This window comes from Python bivittatus, unplaced genomic scaffold, assembly GCF_059951505.1.
Source record: "Python bivittatus isolate LINGU-HERP-01145 unplaced genomic scaffold, Pbiv_v1 ctg000650_np1212, whole genome shotgun sequence".
In the NCBI taxonomy this organism is placed as follows: Eukaryota; Metazoa; Chordata; class Lepidosauria; order Squamata; family Pythonidae; genus Python; species Python bivittatus.
In genome coordinates, this window is record NW_028277093.1 from 1,172,082 (window position 1) to 1,190,785 (window position 18,704).

Here is an 18,704-nt window from a genome sequence, read left to right on the forward strand (position 1 = left end):
ATAGATTAAAAAAAAAGGGGTGCAAGAACCGAGCCTTGTGGTAAGCCATTATTTAGTATTTTAGGGACACTAATATCCTCTCCCGTTACCACAAAAAAAGTTCTTCCAGCAAGCATATTATCAATAAGTCGAATAGTTTTTTGACATGGGATTACTTGTATTAGTTTATATAACAATCCATGTCTCCACACTGTGTCATATGCTGCACTCAAATCTATAAAGACAGCTGACGTTTTTTGCTTTGTCAGACATCCTGCCTCTGTATATGTTATTAGTGAAAGCACTTGGTCAACGCAACTATGGGCAGGTCGAAATCCAGCCTGTTCTACTGGTATCATCTGAAGGATCTTCTGGTTAATTCTATTATATAAGAGTCTTTCAAGGAGCTTATAGATTGTGCTTAGCAGTGCTACTGGTCAATAATTTTTTGGTAGATCGTTTATTTTTCCCAGTTTAAGTATTGCAATAATTTTTGATTGCTTCATCTTATGTGGCATTATGCTGTCTAAAAAGAATTCTGCCAACCATCTTTTTGCATATTTTCCACAGTGCAAAAGGAATTCAGGGCGTATACCATCATGTCCAGGTGCCTTACCAGCTTTTATGTCTTTAAATGCATTTGTAATTTCAAAAGTAGAAAAAGGGCATGAATATTTGAATTGTTCAGTACTAACTTTTTTAAGAGCCTTAAGTTTATGTCTAATTTGTCTTGTATGGACTTTATCCCTTGGAGTTCTAGATGTAGACAATATATGTATCGCAATCTTATTGGCTGGAATATGTGTCTTATTTATTTTCTTCTTACTTCCCCCTAATTTCCGTAATAACGACCATGCTTCTCTACTAGACGTCTTAAAATTAAGCCATTCAACAGTCTCCATCCATTTCTTGCTCCATATTTTCTTCCCCTAACTCCAAGCTGAGGCTCTTTGCCCCATCCTAGGTCCCCACTTCAGCCTTTTCCTGTTGTTTCTCCCATTTGCCTCGGCTTCTGCAGGATGTGCTCTCACCATGCCTGCCTCTTGCCTGCTAGTTACATGGTTGGAGGTCAGGACCAATGGTGGAGGAAGATGAATGACAGTGGGGGAATGCAAGGCTTTCACACACAACTGATGTGAGCTACCCCCGTCCCCCCCCCCTTCAGATCATTTGTACTAGTTTTACAAATTGTGCTTTATAACTTTGGATTTATAAGATTTGGATTTATAAGATTTGCTCCTTGCTTAGCAAGCCTCACACTCAACGCAATCCAATCTTTTGACTTTGCACCAAGATTTCACTGAGTGTCTCTGCCTGTGCAGAGTGCAAGCCTTGTGAGATTGAAATTCACTGACTTGATACCAGAGCTGCTGCCTCTTCTTCACTGGCTGTGCACCCAGGGGAAACTGATTTGAAATTACAAGGATTATAAAGGATAATTGGGGTGGGGGCAAAAGGACTGGATGTTGAGGAAACCTGTACATTAACAGCAACTGGTCCATTGTCTTTCAAGAATGCCTTTCTTTTACCTTGCAACTTTGTAAAATGAGATCCACCATTGCAAGCAAATAAAGAAAATATTCTAACAGGAGTAGAAGAAAAGGGCCTCTCTAACTTATTGCCCATCTAAGAAAGGTGGTGGCTTCTTCAGCATATCAGAGTTTCTAGATCTTCCTGTTATTAATGTCTGCGAATTGTCTGTGATCTTGTGAACAGTGAGAAAATCTCTGTGGAGGATAAAAACTCATTTTCCTGAAGAACAGCTGCTGCAAAGGATCTGCAGAGATTTGAGGCCTCAAAAATCAGCAAAATCCTGTCAGAAATGGCAGGGTGGTCAGACTTCTGGTGGGGGACCAATGGCTGCTTAACCGATTCCTTTGTCTGGGAATCAACGCCACAGTTGTGGGGGCTAGGGCAGGATCCCTGTAGCCTGAAGAATTCTCCGGATGTAAAGGAGAATCTGTGAAATCAACCCAGGGGCTCTCTGAACAGCCGTTTCTTGCAAGGAGACCCCGAAGCAATAGTCTTTGTGATTGACTTGTGATGAGGGGCTGGGAGATGGGGCTTTTCCATCATGTTCGAGGCTGTGACGTAGCTGGGTCGAAAATCAAAAACAAGGAGCCTCTCTTTGAAACACAGCTTGTGTCTTGTTCGCAAACTCAGGCCTGAAGTGATGGAAGATGGGGGCAGGCAGGGACACAGGGAGGGAAGCCGCAGATTAGGAAAATGAAGATTTGTATTGGTTTTTAGTTAATTAGTTCAATTTATAAAGCTGTCCTTCTCAAATTCATGATTCTGAGTGGCTAATATGGTTTGAAATAACAGGTAGCAGCCTGTGATGAGAATAATCCTGAAAAAAAAGAAATATCAAAGTTCCAAACTGGAGAAAAAGCTTAAACTCATGGACCTTCTACAGATTTTACCTCAAAAAAGGCACAGCGGTGAAGAAATTAAGAGTGGGAGAAATGGCGTCTCATACGAGGGGGGACCTGGAAAAAAAGGGAATTACAGTATCTTCTGGAGGGCAGGCCCCTTGTAGTACAGGCTTCCCCCACTAGGTGAGTGTAGGAACCCATCTGCATCAGTGTACCAGCTGGGTTGTTGTGAGAGGCTGCATTTGGCTTCAGTGAGTATTTTTTAAGAGACTCTTTCAACACGTTTGCCTATTTCATGATGAGTGATTTGTGCCTCACTTGCTCACACCTGAACAGAGGGACAATCGCTTGACTGCATGCTGTGCTTTGAAGGAGCAGTTGGAAGCTGACCCTGATACCTGCACGCACCGCGCTGAGTGTTCAGCAGTTTTTGACCAAAAACGGCACGACCGTTGTGCCCCACCCTCCCTATTTACTGGATCTTTCCCTGTGCGACTTTTCTTGTTTCCCCGGATGAAAAAAATCCTCAAAGTGAAATGTTTTGCCAATGTGGAGGAGGTGAAACAAAAAACGGCAGAAGCACTAAAAGTTCAAAATTGACGAGTTCAAAACTTGTTTTGAGCAGTGGAAAAAAGTCTCGATAGATGTATTGCATCAAACGGAGAGTACCTTGAAGGTGACTGAAGTTTTAACATGTAAAAATAAATACACAATTTTTTATAAATAAATTCTGGGTTTTTTGGGGTCCCCCTTCGTATGTGCCTGGAGAAAAGGTGGAATTACAAAATGAGGGAAGGCAAATAATGAAAAGTGAATATAAAGCTCAATGAGCCAAAAAAAGAAAAAAATGTTTTACTTAGGGGTTGAGTAGGGAATGCTCCTCAAGAAATATAAGTAGGAAGGTTAAGACTTTTGGAGGATTTAAGGCAACTGGAACATCTTTAGTTCATGAATAAACAAAGAAAGTTCAAATTTTGTTCTAGCCAAGAGGCGAAGACTCGACTAGTTTGAAGAGAGTCCTCTGCATTTGGAGGTGACAGTGCAAGAAAAAAGATTTGGCTACAGTGAGCAATACAAAGAATTGAAATGGAGGGGAAAAAGTAGTTAAAAAGGAATTTAAAAAGAAGTTAACTTCTCATTCTTGTGGAAAGCCCGTTCTTTTCAGCTAATTTCTTTACCTATCAAGGTTCCTTCTAATTGCTGTTTAATTTTGTACGTCTACCAATCTGATTTCCACTTGTGTAATGAAAAAATTGACAATGGATGCAAAACCAGAATCAGTGCCTTTTCTCTAGTTTAACTCACAACCATCAATGACCAGTATTTGAATAAACAGCTTCAAACCAGCATGAGCCTCTGAAACCCTGATATGCCAAATCCTTCCAAAAATTTTCATGTTAGTAATGGTTAGGGTTTTTCTTAATATGGTACAGAAGACAGACTCAAAGGCAGCATTTCTTTTTCCCACAAAAACTGTTTTATTGTACAAACTTAAACTCCTATTCTTTAATTCTAAAGTTCTATGCCTTAGAATTCATTCTATGCTTGCTTCTATGCTGTCTTCCTATAAGCTTATAACTATTTCTATCTTATTTTATCTATACAATTCTATCTCTTATTTTCCTATCTCTATGTTTGTAACACTATGTTTTCCTGTCTTAACTATTTCTTGGCTCTTTAACTCCCCCCCCCCCAGGTCTTCAGCTCTTGTAGCCAATCTCAGTCCATTTGCACATGAAAACTCCTCTGTAGACTTGTGAATGGGCTTTTCTCTCCCCCACACCCCAGCACAGTCATCCGTTGCTGGAGCTGGTTTGTGGATCTCTGCCCCGGGCAGCTGCATGCAGTGGGCTTGCTTGGGTTTGCAGACTTGTTTCTGGCTCTTTTCCTCCCCCAATTCTCAGCTCTGCCTCTCAGCTGGTCTTGCAGCTCCAAGAATTGCAATTTTCTCTTGCTGCCAGAAGACGGCTGCTGAGGTGCTGGTCTTTAGCTTGGAGGTTTTCTCTTTCCCGGATCTCTGTGGTCTTCCTGGCTTGACACACCCACACGCCTGTTTGCTTTCAGTTCCTATCTATACAACAAACTCTCCAGTGAAGAAGGTGGGGTTGTTGCAACCCTCCTGCCCAGGCAGCACCAAAACTCTGGACCTCAGGAAGGAAACGCGCCTAGTCACTCTGGGCGGTGAATTTTTAATACAACCAAAGAGGAAGAGGATTTAATACATGCCTGGAAAGGAACCACATCATTGATATTTAATTAATTTTATTTAAATCAAACTGAGTATGCTGATGATACTCAATTGTACATCACCTCTGGTGAATTAAGTGATGCTGTGGGTGTTCTATCTTGGTGTCTGGAGGCTGTGAGGATCTGGATGGGCAACAAGAGGCTTCAACTAAACCCTGGCAAGACTGAGTGTCTTTGGGTTTTGAGCCCCTCTGGTTCTAGAGCTTTACCATCTTTGCATCTGGTGGTCCTCCTGACTCATGATTTCTGCTCAAAGAGCAGGTGGCAGTCGTGGCTAGGGGGCCTTTGCACAACTTCGTATTGTGCACCAGTTGCGCCCATTCCTAGATCAGAGGGACCTACCCATGGTCACTCATGCCCTGGTCACCTCCTGGTTCAACTACTTCAACGCGCTCTACATGGGGCTGCTCTTGAAGAGTATCCAGAAACTTTAGCTGGTACAAAATACAGTGGCATGAGCAGTTATGTGTGTGTTTTAGTAGAACGCACATTACATCTCTGCTTCATGAGCTGCATTGGTTACCAGTTTGTTTCCTGTGTGGTGGAATTTTTGCCAAAGACAGGAGCACAACGTTGAGAAGAACCATGTTTATTGCAATGATCATTGGGTGCCTGCTTTCCAAGAGGGACCCTGAAAAGCATAGAATTTATACACTTTTGAGGATGAGAGGTGGTAAATCTGAGGGATCTGATTCGAGGATAGGTTTGGAAAGGTTTTAAATGGAGGATAAATGGTTTTTCTATTGTGAGATAAGAACCACACCTTAGCGGAGTCAATCTATTGCAAAAGAGAATGGAATGTTGCTTAATAAGGATGGGATTCCTGTGGTTTCTCACTTATTAGCAAAGGATTTCCTTATCTACCCCTTTGGCAAACCCTTAAGCAGACAGGTGGTGGCCTTCCCACTGTTTCATTATGATAGTGTTAAGGGGGCTATTTTTTGGCAGCGGAACATGGTCACTCTTGGGTTATGCAATAGCTTGGAGCTGATCCTGTTTTGCATGAGCAAAGAATGGCAGAAGGAAGTGGAGGAAAGAGTTTGCAGGAGGCAAGGGGGGGCAGAAAGAGAGGCAAGGGGGAGGGGGGAAGAGTTTCCTGCTTTATTATTTTTTCATCACACCTGGTCCAATTCAAGGTGCTGGTGTTGACCTTTAAAGCCTTTCATGGCATTGGGCTGGGCTATCTGAGAGACCGCCTTTCCCTGATTTCATCTGCCCATCCTACCAGATCCAGCAGAGAGGCCACGTTACGCTTAGGGAGCTACATTTGGTGGGCCATAGGCAGCAGGCCTTTTCTCCTCTGGTGCCCACACTGTGGAATCTTCTTCTCCTCAGGTGAGGTTGGCCTCATCATTGTGAGCTTTCAGAGGTCCCTCAAGACCTGGCTATGCCAGCTGGGCTGGGGACCCCAGGGGACTGGGGAATTAGTGAGGTGGCTCCGTTATTTTTAACATCCTTTTGTTCTTTGTTCTATTTTGATTTTTATACTTTTAATGTATTTATTGTTTGTTTTAGCTTTGTTATATGCCACCCAGAGTTGCCTGTGGTGAGATGGATGGCTATATAAATTGGTTAAATAAATAAATAAACTTTTGTGGCAGTCATTAAGTAAATCACATGGTCATTAAATGAATCACATGGTTCCCCATTGATTTTGCTTTCCAGAAGCTGGCTGGGAAGATTGCAAATGGTGATCACATGATCCCGGGACACTGCAGCCATTGTTAAGTGCGATCTGGTTGCCAAGGCTGGATCGTGATCATGTGACTACAGGGGTGCTGCAATGGTCCTAATTGTGAGGACCGGTTGTAAATAGCTTTTTAGTGCCATTGTAACTTTGAACGGTCACTAAACTGTCATTAAGCAAGGGCTACTTGTAATTTTCTTTTTCCATAGACCAGGGCTGTTTTTATTAGCTGGTTACATCTAACCCCCAAATGCGTTCTCCAAGTTTCTGAGCCAAACAGAGGTCCTTACCCAGAGAAGCCAGATTCCTGGAATTCTCCAGCATGACTTCCCCATGGAGGGCTTTTTGGTCAGGATCCAGCTGACACCACCCCTCCTTGGAGAAATACGCATCCACTTCCTTGAAGAACACAAGATCCTGAACAAGTAAACAAGTTTCCCTATTAACAGACAACCCCAAGAAGAATTTGAGAGTTCTCTTCTACCAATTTCAGGAGAGAGATGCAGTGAATGAAATGGGCATATTCTGCAGGATTCAAAATGAGATCTCACAGCTTTTGGCTGACAGCACAATTGGAGCACATTTTATCAAATTTACTGCAGGACTTGGAATGCCTTTCAGTGAAACCAACTAAAATAGTCTTCTTGATCAACTGGCAGTTGAGTCTTAGACCCACTACTTACCAGTGGCTCCAATTCTTCCTAGTGAGGGCAGAAGGAAATACTGGGGAAACCTATCTGACATTTTTCCCATGGCCTGCTTTGTCCACTGAGGGACCGACCTGCTCACACTCCATACCTTCATGAAAGTGTTGGGAAAGCTTGTAAGGGCATGAGGGAATGATCCTGGGAGACAGGAGGAAGAGCCACAGCCGAAACAACAGTCTGGTCAATGAAATCTGAGCTGAAGCAGAAGGGGTGGATGAAGTTTATCAGAAGGGACCCTCCCTAGGTTTCAGGAGAATAAAAGCAAGGGATAGGAGGGATACTTTCAGACTTACAAGATTCTGTTCATGCAACCTTACAGTGAAGTAGAGCTAGAATTCATTATCCTGCTTCTTGTCTGGATTACCTCAAATGGCTAATAGAATTCATCCAGGGATCTGTGTGAGGACTATCAAGATGCAGATGAGACACAGACCAATGTCTGGTTCTCTTCAGATTCTAGGGAAGCTGCTCACAGTCTGAACTAGGGAGCTAAGAACATTCCTAAGAAGAAATTTCTCAGATTTTGCGAAGCTGGGCTGGCTAGCATCCAGGCACAAATCAGGTTGTTAGAAATTCCTTGGCAAGGTCTAAGTGCTTTGATTACAAGCTGTTTGGGCATAATTTTTATTAACAGACATTTTATTTGGCCATTTTATTAGATCTTTTTATAGTCTTGGAAACATCTATTCATTCTGGTTACCATATAATTTGTCACTTGGTAGAAACACAAATTTTATATGGTGCAGAAAGATCCTTTTTGAAAACTGAAATACATCAATTTGTACGTTTAGGAACATGAGATTGAATTCTTCCAAGGGAATAAAGGAAAGGATGGAGGCTCCTTTTAACTGTTGCTATCTCTCTCATGATTTTATTCTAACTGCTTGAAATAGTTCTTACATTAATTATTGTAAAATACAAAAAAGGAAAGATTTACATGGGGGGAGGGGTTACAATTGATTTTCTTTCTTGTGTCTTCACAACATTCTTGAAAGGTAGGCTAAGCTGGGTGTGAATGTTCAATGACCTGATCTAAATTTTCCCATTTCACTATGTCACTTCCTCGTGAGATGGGCGGTGTTTAAATTCAAAATATAAATTTCATGTTGCTTAGAAACAACAATATTATACACTGAACTCCAGAATAAAATGAAACCCTCCAAGATTCATGGATCTTTTCTGATGTTTCTCCTCCTACCTGAGGCAAAGGTTCAGCCACTCTTTCAGCTCCACCTCAAAGAGGAGGTGATTCTAAAAATACCAAGGTCAGCTTTCTGTTCTCTGTGAGAGATAGGAAGATGGTGGAAACAGATTTGTTAAAACAAAATAAAAGAAAAATAGATATTCCACCCAAGAGGAGCAAAAAAATCAGAGTTAGCTAGATGTCAAACCTCACACCACACGGAAGGAGCTTCTGTTACCTGGCATGGTGTCCTAACTTTGATCTTTCTGGAAGATCTCCTTGAACAGCAGCTCTTGAGAGAGTTTGGATGAATCTTTCCTTCCCTTGGGCTACTCAGTGACAGCTTCCAAGGACTTCTGGAGTGATGTCCCAGCAGAAACAAGGGGAGAATACAGGGAAAGAAATGAATTCTCATACTGCACCCTCAACTAGCAGACCCCAATGTCCATCACTGAAACTGCAAAGCAAAAATGGAAGAATTGCCCCAAATATATCCTCTGGAAGAAGAATGAAACAATTGGCCTTAGGAGTTCATAATCCCAGAAAACCTGTCAGAGACATATTTACAAATTCAGAGAGATCATTACCTTAAACTCCTCTTTAGAGTTGCTACAATTACATTCTCACACCTGCAATTCTTCTTGCATCTTTCCCTCCTTCTGGCTCAGGAGAAAGCCTTCGGCCAGGGCCACCTCTTGGGAACTGGTCTCCGCTCCATACTCCCACACCCATTTCTCCATCTCTGGGGGAAGGACAGCCAGGAACTGCTCCAGGAGCACCACATCCAGCATCTGAGCCTTCATGTGTCTTCCTGGCTGCAGCCACTGATGGAAAAGGGGGTGGGGTGGCTGCAAACATCTTGGTGCCCTGTCACCTCCTGGAAGTACCCTTTTCTGAAGTGACAGTACTGGACTGCTGAACTGTTGGCTTCCTCTTCTTGGGTCTTCTGCCCAGGACTTGCCCCATTCCTCCCACAGCTCCAAGGCTGAGCAGCTGGAGGGCCTTTTCTAGGTCCTCCATCTGCTGGGTGTTGCCCCTCCATCTTCTCTCTGTTTTCTAATCCAGCTCCAAAATGGGCCAATGGATCTCCACAGGTCTTTCTATTCACAAGGCCTGAACTTCATGAAGAGGTCTTGGACAAGTCTCCCAAGGCCATTCAGCCCTCTTCACTTAGAAGATACCTTAGTCTCCAGAGGAAACACGAAAGATTTCCAGCTTACATATCTGAAATGGAAAACAAAAGAAACTTCCAGAAACACAGGTGACTAATGTAACTACTGAGCATCTTTCTCCAAAGAAAAAACCAAAATAAAGTCTTATGAACCCACCAATGTCTGGGAAGAGGGAGAGTATCTTATTAGATAGGCTGACTTATCTGCACCTGGGGGAAATTCAGGAGAACCTTCTGGATCAACTCCTATCAAGGACACAAAATATTGGATAAATACATTTAAATTATATTTTGGATTTCTACTTCCTAGTTATTTATTCAAATGATTTCTGTGGTTGCGTGCAAGTTAAGAACAACCCTTTAAACAATCCAAATCATAAATGTCTGAGGTGACAAACAGCAATTGAGATGAGTGGCCATATAAATTCATTTAATAAGTAAATAAATCAGCATTTGAACTTATAATAAACATTAGCCAGCAGAACCCCATTAACCTCCTGGCCCAAACCCCTGGGGGAACTCCAGAAGCCTGAATTAACAAACCACCATCCAATGCCCAAATGAATAAACCAGCTACAGCTTAACATGATGTTCTGATTCATACATCTCCTAGTATTTCCCACTTGTTAGCCTAATTCAGTCTTTTTCAAACTTGGCCAATTTAAGGTGTGTGGACTTCAACCCCCAGACCTAAAAGTGGCCACGTTTGAAAAACACCGGCCCAATTGGGCACACAGTGTGAATGCTGCACCTCAGACCCCGCTGCACCTCCATCCGTGCAACATTTTCCTTATTTGCCTAAATGGCTCCCTCCGTCCGGGCGATCCTGATTTTCCCCCCCGGGGGCAACGCGGCGGGTCTGCAGCTCCGCTCTCCCCCCTGCCTGGGCCCTGCAGGCAAAGGGGCGGCAGGGGAACATGGGGCCCCGGGCTCCCCCCTTCCCACGGCTCCAAACCTGGACGAGGACTTCGCAGGTCTCCAGGCGCGCTCCAGCGTGAGACCCCTTTGCCCGAGAAGCGCCCCACTCACTGAACCCTGGAGCCGCGTCCGGACCGCCATCCCTGCGAGGCTTCCTGGCAGCCCCCCGGAAAGGCTCAGCCGAAGGCTCCCGGCGAGGGCTGCAGAATCGGACGCCGTGCAAAGGGCGGACGCGCCTCCGGCTTCTGCCGGGCAGCGCCCGGGCAGCGCTCGCCGAACAGCCAGGCGCATGCTCAGTTCCCTCCTGAAGCGAGGCGGCCGCCGGCCCTTCCCGCGGCTGCCAGGGAGCCCCCTGGCGGATTCTGCGCGCAATGGCAGGGGCCCTGCGAGGGCGGGAAAGACAAGGGCATGGGAGGGGGCAGGGATGATGGGCGTGGGAGTAGAAGGAAAGCGCCCCTCTGACTTATTGCCTGTCTAAGGAAGGGGGTGGCGTCTCCAGCACGTCGCAGTTTCTAGATCTTCCCGTTATTAATGTCTAGGAACTGTGGGTGATCTTGTGAACATCGAGAAAATCTCTGGGGAGGATCAAAACTCACTTTCCTCAAGAACAGCCGCACTGAAGGACCTGCGGAGATTCAAGGAGGCCTCAGAAATGAGCGAAATCCTGTCAGAAACGGCAGGGCGGTCAAAAAACAAGAACAAGGAGCCTCTCTTTGAAGCACAGCTTGTGTCTTGCGGTTGTTCCCGAACTCAGGCCTGAAGCGATGGAAGATGGGGGCAGGCAGGGACACAGGGAGGGAAGCCGCGGGTTAGGGAAATGAAGATTTGCACTGATTTTTATTTAGTTAGTTCAATTTATACAGCCGCCCTTCTCAAATTCGTGACTGGGCGGCTAATAACGGTTTGAAACACCAAGTGGCAGCCTGCAACAATGAGAATAATCCTGAAGAAAAAGAAATATCAAAAGAAATCAAGTTCCAAATTGGAGAAAAAGCTTAAACTCATGGACGTTCTAGAAATTTTACCTCAAAAAAGGCACTGTGGTGGAGAAATTAAGAGTGGGAGAATGGCATCTCATATGTAACTGGAGAACAGCCGGAGTTACAAAATGAGGGAAGGCAAATTGTGAAAAGTGAATGTAAAGCTCAAATAATATGAGGCAAAAAAAGAAAAAAACTGTTTTAGGGGTTGAATAGGGAATACGCCACAGGAAATATGAGTAGGAAGCTCTTTCCATACACTCTACATTGATAAGTATGTGATGATTCCCTCTCATGATGAGAGGCCTTTTACCGAAAAAGGTTAACTCTTTCTGCATCCATACTGGTTGACTTAGGTCTGAATTCTACTCCTTGGATGCATGTCTGATTAATTTTTTGGTATCTTCACAACCCAGAGGCAGTTCCCCTTCTAGTTTCTGTCAGGAGGAACTGAAGTAGTTTTCTGAAGTAGTTTTTCTTAATTTCATTTCATTTTATTTTGATTCCCATTGATTTCGAAAGGTCTTTTTGGTTTGTATTGTCGAAGGCTTTCACGGCCGGCATACGATGACTGGTGTGGGTCTTCTGGGCTGTGTGGCCGTGGTCTTGAAGTTTTGTTTCCTAACGTTTCGCCAGCACCTGTGACCGGTATCTTCAGAGTGCAGGAGCACAGACAGGAGCAGTTCTCTCTGTGCCCAGAGTGATGTGACCCTTTTGTGGGTATTTATAGAGATCTGGGGGGGGAGAAGGGGGGGATTGGGCATCCACCCCAATATACAATTCACCATGGAAAAAGAAGTGGATGGCCAACTTCCTGAAAAATAAGACACGAGAGGCGGAGCTGGCGTCGCGGCGGTACGGTGTGCGATCTGGAGCTCCCAAGATCGCAGCTGATATCTCCGATGCTGGACGGTCCCGAAGGACCTAAGCCGTCCCATAGAGACGGCGACTAGATAGGGCACGTCCTGTTGATCCCAGGGATATCGCAAAATCTCTGGTTGATCCGGGAGAAGCCCCGAAACCAGCGACGGAGTGGCAGCCATTGAGACTGCAAAAGCCGGGACAGCTCCAAACGGAAGAAGAAAGTGTGCCAACCGGGTGAGATGGACCTTTATTATTCAATTTTGCTTAGAGAACACCCTAAGTAATCCAAAGTGAATTTTTAAAAGTGAAGAAAAGTGGGACTAAGCGGCGAGATTAAGCCTTTGGGAAAATTCTTTTTAGTTATTTAACTTTCCCTTTTTATGGACTTGAATCTGGCAGAGTGTGGTTTATTTCATTTTTAAACTCAACTGGACTGGCTTTTCTGTTTGATACTCAATAATTTCTGATTTCAAGCATTAGGACTAAGATTTTTTTTTAGTGTTTTAAGAAGCATATTTCTTTTTCTCTTCTTTTCCCTTTTTTTTTTCTCTCCTTTCTCTCTGGCTGGGAAAGAGGAAAAGCGAAGTGAAAGCTAATGAAAGAAAGTAGCACTGCCACCTAGAGGCTTGGATATATATATATATATATTGTTTTTTCTACTGTGACTTGTTTTACTCATACTCAAGGACTCTTAAAAAGATAGCGAAGTGCATCATAAACTGTTTATATAGGTGCCACCTGATATTTATAAACAAGACAGCGGAGAGTGGATTCTGAAAATGTTTAAGGTGGAAAGCCTGATTTAGTCACAAGAGCCTTGGACATTTAGTGGCAGTAGCGTACTTCTTGCTAGAGCCTTGGTTTTTTTTTTTTTCTTTTTCTTTTTTTTTTTATTTTTAAAGGAAAAGAAATTTAGCTTTCTTTTCCCCTTCCTTTAATTTTTTTTAACTGTATACTATTGGATTAAGGCGGACAAGTGCCTGAAGGTTTTTCCTTTTCCATTCCCTTTTATTTCCAGGTTTATTTTTATCTCCTTTCTATTGTTTTTCATTTTCACTTTGTGGAATAGTATCTGTGGTTCTTGCCTTGTTCTCTCCCTTTTTTCTTTTTTCTGCAGCTTTAAGCATCAAGATGAGCAAGAAAATAACAGCCCCAATCCCATCAACGTCAGTAGCTTCCTCTTCACCTCCTGGGAGACAACGTTCAATTCAGACAATGATACAATATGAAAAAGAGAAGGAAGTGACATTACAGGCAATTATGCAAGAAATTCAGAAGATTGGAAAGAGGACGGAGAATATTGAGCATAGAATTGAAAAGACAGATGAAAGTATACAACAGATGATGACAAAATATGAGGAGAGATTTAAGAAAATTGAAGATGAAGACACACAAAGAGATAAGAAAATTGGAGATATTGATACTCGACTGAGTGAAGTCGAAAAAGCCAGGAGTGACTTGCTAGGATGGGAAATTGATAAATCAGAATACTATTTGAGATTTCAAAACATAGAGGAAGGAAAAGGTGAAAACCTTGCGGAAATAATGACAGAAATACTGGCAGAAGCATTGGAGATAACCACAGAGAAGATGTCGGATGGGATGGATGAAATCTTTCGTGTATATACGAGATATGCAATGAGAAATAAACTACCAAGAGAAGTACACATAAGATTTACTAAAAAAACTATTAAGGCACAGATACTCCAGGTGGCAAGAGAGAAAACACTAAAGTACAAAGATAAAGAAATTGTAGTCCTGAAGCAGGTGCCAAGAAAAGTAAGAGATATAAGAAGGCAATACTCATTCCTGACTAAAGAGCTACTTAGAAGAGGAGTAAACTACAGATGGTTGATTCCAGAAGGTCTTCAGTTCACTTGGCAGGAGCAAAGACAAAGAGTTGATACAGTCCAAAAAGCAGAGCTATTCTATTCAGAATTCTTTAAAGGAAAAGAAGAGGACACACAAAAGGAAGAGTCGTTAATTGAGTTTCAAGAAGAAGGTGCAGCAGCAACTGGAAAAGAAAAAGAAGAAAGTGGGGGAGATGGTGCTCCTAGAGAACAACGAGAAGTAAGATCTACTAGAGCAATTAAACCCTCGTATAAAGCCTAACATGGAGGAAAGAAAATTGATTACGATCAATATAAATGGACTTAATTTGGCTATTAAAAGAAGGAAAGTATTTCATAAATTAGAGAAGTTAAAGTTTGATATAATTTGTCTGCAAGAAGTACATATCAAAAAACAACACGAATATTTGTTGCAGCAAAAAAACTGGGTAAATTATTCACTTCCTTGCCACAATGTAAAAAAAGAGGTGTGGTCCTATATATTAGAGATACAATGCCAGCAGAACAAATCTATGCGGATGATGATGGAAGGATTTTGATGGTTGAAATAATAGATAATAATGTTAAAACTCTTTTAATTGCAATTTATGCGCCCAATGACAATCAAGAAAAATTTTATAGGAAATTACATATGAAAATAGCTGAATTGGATTATGTTAATATTTGTATGATGGGAGATTTTAATGGAATAATGAATGATCAATTAGACTATAAAACACAGAAATTGACAAAGAGAACTAGGAAGACATTGCCAAAATCCTTCCTTCGAATGACAGAAGAAATAGACTTGAAAGATGCTTGGAGAGAAAGAAACCCAGCAAACAAACAATATACTTTTTATTCAGACAGACATGCATCTTGGTCTAGAATTGACATGATATGGATGTCAGCGGATTTATTTGCTAACATTCGAGAAATTGAAATACAAACAAGTATTTGGGCCGACCACAACCCAATGGTAGTTATCTGGAAAGGACAACGGAAGAGATCTAGATGGACTTTAAATAACAGGATACTAAAAGAAAAAGATTTCAAACAAAAAATAGAGAAAGAACTTACCTTCTTTTTTAATGTAAATAAAAAAGAGGATACATCATTACAGAATCTTTGGGATACAATGAAGGCTTATACAAGAGGTTTAATAATAGATTATACAAGGAAAAGAAACATAACGCAGAAAAAGACTTTTAAACTATTGGAGGATGACCATAAAAAATTGGAAGAAGAGTTACAGAAATCCCCGCAAAAAAGATATTAAAGCTAAAATGGATTTAATTAAACATAAAATGGGATTAATGGAAAAGGAGGAGCTGGCACAAAAATTAGAAGTGCTAAACAGAATTATTTTGAAGATGCAAATAAACCAGGTAGATGGCTAGCTTATAAACTGAGAAAAGAGAGAGAATCAAAAAGGATTAATCAATTGATAAATGAAGAAGGACAGATCTGCTTTGGTAATGAGGACAAGAAAAAAATTATACAAGATTACTATGGAAAATTGTACTATCAAGAGAATGTACAAGAAGAAGAAGTAAGACAACATTTACAGAAAGCGAAATTACCTCAGATACCTAAAGACATTGAAATAATGTTAGAGGGGAATATAACTATGATGGAACTAACAGAAGCTCTAAAAAGCAGAATGTCGGGAAAGCCCCGGGTCCAGATGGGCTGCCAGTGGAATTTTACAAAACCTTCCAGGACATATTGAGCCTTCAACTATTGGAAGTTATGAATGAAGTTATGACAAAGAAGAGGATACCCCAAACATGGACTGAAGCATATATTACACTTATACCAAAGGAGGACACTGACCCACAACAGGTTAAAAATTATAGACCTATATCTCTACTAAATTCAGATTATAAAATTTTTGCTTCAATATTGGCAGAAAGACTAAAAAGATATTTAAATAATTTTATCCATGCCGATCAAAACGGATTTTTGCCAAAGAGACAAATTAAAGACAACATGAGAGTAATTCTGGACACACTGGAATACTATGAGGCACACCCTGAAAAGCAAATGGCCCTGATATTTTTAGACGCACAAAAAGCCTTTGACAACGTGAATTGGCGATTTATGCTACTGCAACTGGAACAAATGGGCTTTGGTAGAAAATTTACCCAAGCCATTGAAACAATATATCATAAACAGACTGCAAAAATCATGATAAATGGAGATTTAACAGAACAGATAGACATAACAAAAGGGACGAGACAAGGTTGTCCACTATCGCCCTTGTTGTTTGTCTTAACACTAGAAGTGTTGAACAGGAATATAAGAGAAGAGAAAGAAATAAAAGGAATGAAGATTAAAAGGAAGAGTACAAATTGCAAGCTTTTGCAGATGACCTAGTATTTATACTAGAGGACCCACTGGAAACAGCACCTAAATTAGTTGAAAAGATAGAAGAATATGGAAAAGTAGCAGGACTAAAAATAAATAAAGATAAAACAAAGATATTAACAAAGAATATGCTAGCAAGGCAAAAGAAAGAATTGGAAGAAGTCTTGGAAATACAGGTTACAAACAGGGTTAAATACCTAGGGATATACATTACACCAAGATGTAGTACATTGAAGGAGGATAATTATCTTAAACTTAAACGACAGATTGTAATAGATCTGACAAAATGGGAGAATTTACAATTATCAATGACTGGGAGAATATCCACTATCAAGATGAATATATTGCCTAGGATGTTATATTTATTCCAGACAATTCCAATTCGTTTAGGGAAAGAGTTTTTTGATGATTTAAATAAAATTGTATTGAAATATATCTGGCAGGGCAAAAAAGCAAGAATAAAGCTTAAATTACTACAAGATGCAAGAGTAAGAGGTGGGTTTGCCTTGCCTAACTGGGAATTATACTATCAGGCGACAAATCTGATGTGGGTAAAGGACTGGATAACTTTAAGAAATAATAGACTATTGACTTTAGAGGGACATGACCTGTTGTTGGGCTGGCATGCTTTCTTATGGTATAAGGGAACGAAAACACAGGGCTACTTTAGAAGGCACTATATTCGAGAGGCATTGTTTTTAAACTGGGAGAAGATAAGAAGACAATATTATTTAAAAGTTCCACGATGGATATCCACTATTGAAGCTTTTTCTTATCCAATAACATATAAAAAGGAACAAACAGTTAGATATACTGAGATATTGAATGAAAAGGGTGAACTTAAAACTATGCAAGCGTTAGAAGAACAAGGTATAAAAATGAACTGGTTTTCATATTTGCAAATACAATCTAGATTTGATAAAGATTTTAAAACAGAAGGTATCTATGATGAGCTGACTGTTTTAGATAAAATTTTGATGGGCACTGATGAAAAGGTGATTAAAAAACTTTATGGACATTTACTAGAATTTAAGATGGAGGAAGAACAGGTTAAAGATACAATGATTGCATGGGGGAAAAATTTTGGATATGGAATTGATTTAGAGAAGTGGCAAAAACTATGGTCTCAAAACTATAAAATGACAATGTCAACTGCATATAAAGAAAACTTGTATAAGATGTTTTACAGGTGGCATTTACCTCCAGCAAGGATTGCGAGAATGTATAAGAACAAGTCTGATAAATGTTGGAAGTGTCATCAGAAGCCCGGTACATATTACCATATGTGGTGGACATGTCCAGAAGCTAAAAGATATTGGATTAAAATCCACACATGGTTGGAAAAAATGACAAAACAACATATAGACTTTAAACCAGAGACATTTCTATTAGGAATTATACCTGAAACATATAGTAAAGAACTGAAATATTTGATTGTAAATGTTTTGACAGCGGCTAGAATTGTATTTGCTAAAAACTGGAAAAATGAAAAAGTACCTATGCAGGAGGAAGTTATTAAGAAAATTATGGAATGTGCAGAGATGAGTAAATTAACATTTGAAATTAGAGAGCAAGAAGATAAACAATTCTATATGATATGGGATCTGTTTTATCAATGGTTGGATGAAAAGATATAGTAATGTAATAGATCAGCAAATTATATAATAGAAACTTGACAAACTGATATAAATTACTATATATATATATATATATATATAATCAATGGATAAAAATGATATAAATCTTATTATGAAAGCTGATGTTATAGACTAGTAACAAATGAATAATAATTGATAATTGATAAATATATAAATATATGTTAGATAGATGACATGAGATTTTATATAAATGATGAGTGAAGACTATGAAAGGATGGCACAAATGATTGGTAACTGGCTGACACACGGTTTAAAATGGAAGATGGTTTTTTTTTAATGTTTTTTATGTTATTGTTTGTATGTGTTTGTTGTAAAAATAAAAAAAAAAAAAAAAGAAGTGGATGGCCAACTTCCATTTCTAGACACGTTGGTCATACACAAACCAGACCTCAAATTAGGACACAAAGTCTACAGAAAACCCACCCACACAGACCGGTACCTACACAAAAACTCCAACCACCACCCATGTCAGAAAAGAGGCATTATCAAAACCCTCATGGATCGTGCCAATCGGATCTGCGAAACCCAATTCCTAAACTCTGAACTTAACCACCTTAATTGGGTCCTACAAGCGAATGGCTACTCCAAGAATGAAATAAAAAGAGCCATCAAACCAAGAAAACAACATGCGACTGAAGAAGAAAAACAGCCACCTACCAACAAAGTATTTCTGCCCTACATCAAAGGGGTCACAGACCGCATGGGAAAACTGATGGAAAAACACAATTTCCAAACA

General features: G+C 40.7%; 1 pseudogene across 1 annotated transcript; it reads right to left on the reverse strand.

The window, feature by feature from the left end:
• Positions 1-3,818: 3,818 nt before the first annotated feature.
• On the reverse strand, positions 3,819-10,852 carry LOC112540022 (zinc finger protein 197-like; annotated as a pseudogene). Its single transcript, XR_015798037.1, has 6 exons — positions 9,507-10,852; positions 8,808-9,402; positions 8,417-8,534; positions 8,194-8,276; positions 6,579-6,705; positions 3,819-4,580 (listed from the first exon to the last, which is right to left on the reverse strand). The product of XR_015798037.1 is annotated as a zinc finger protein 197-like (transcript).
• Between the last annotated feature and the right edge of the window lie 7,852 nt (positions 10,853-18,704).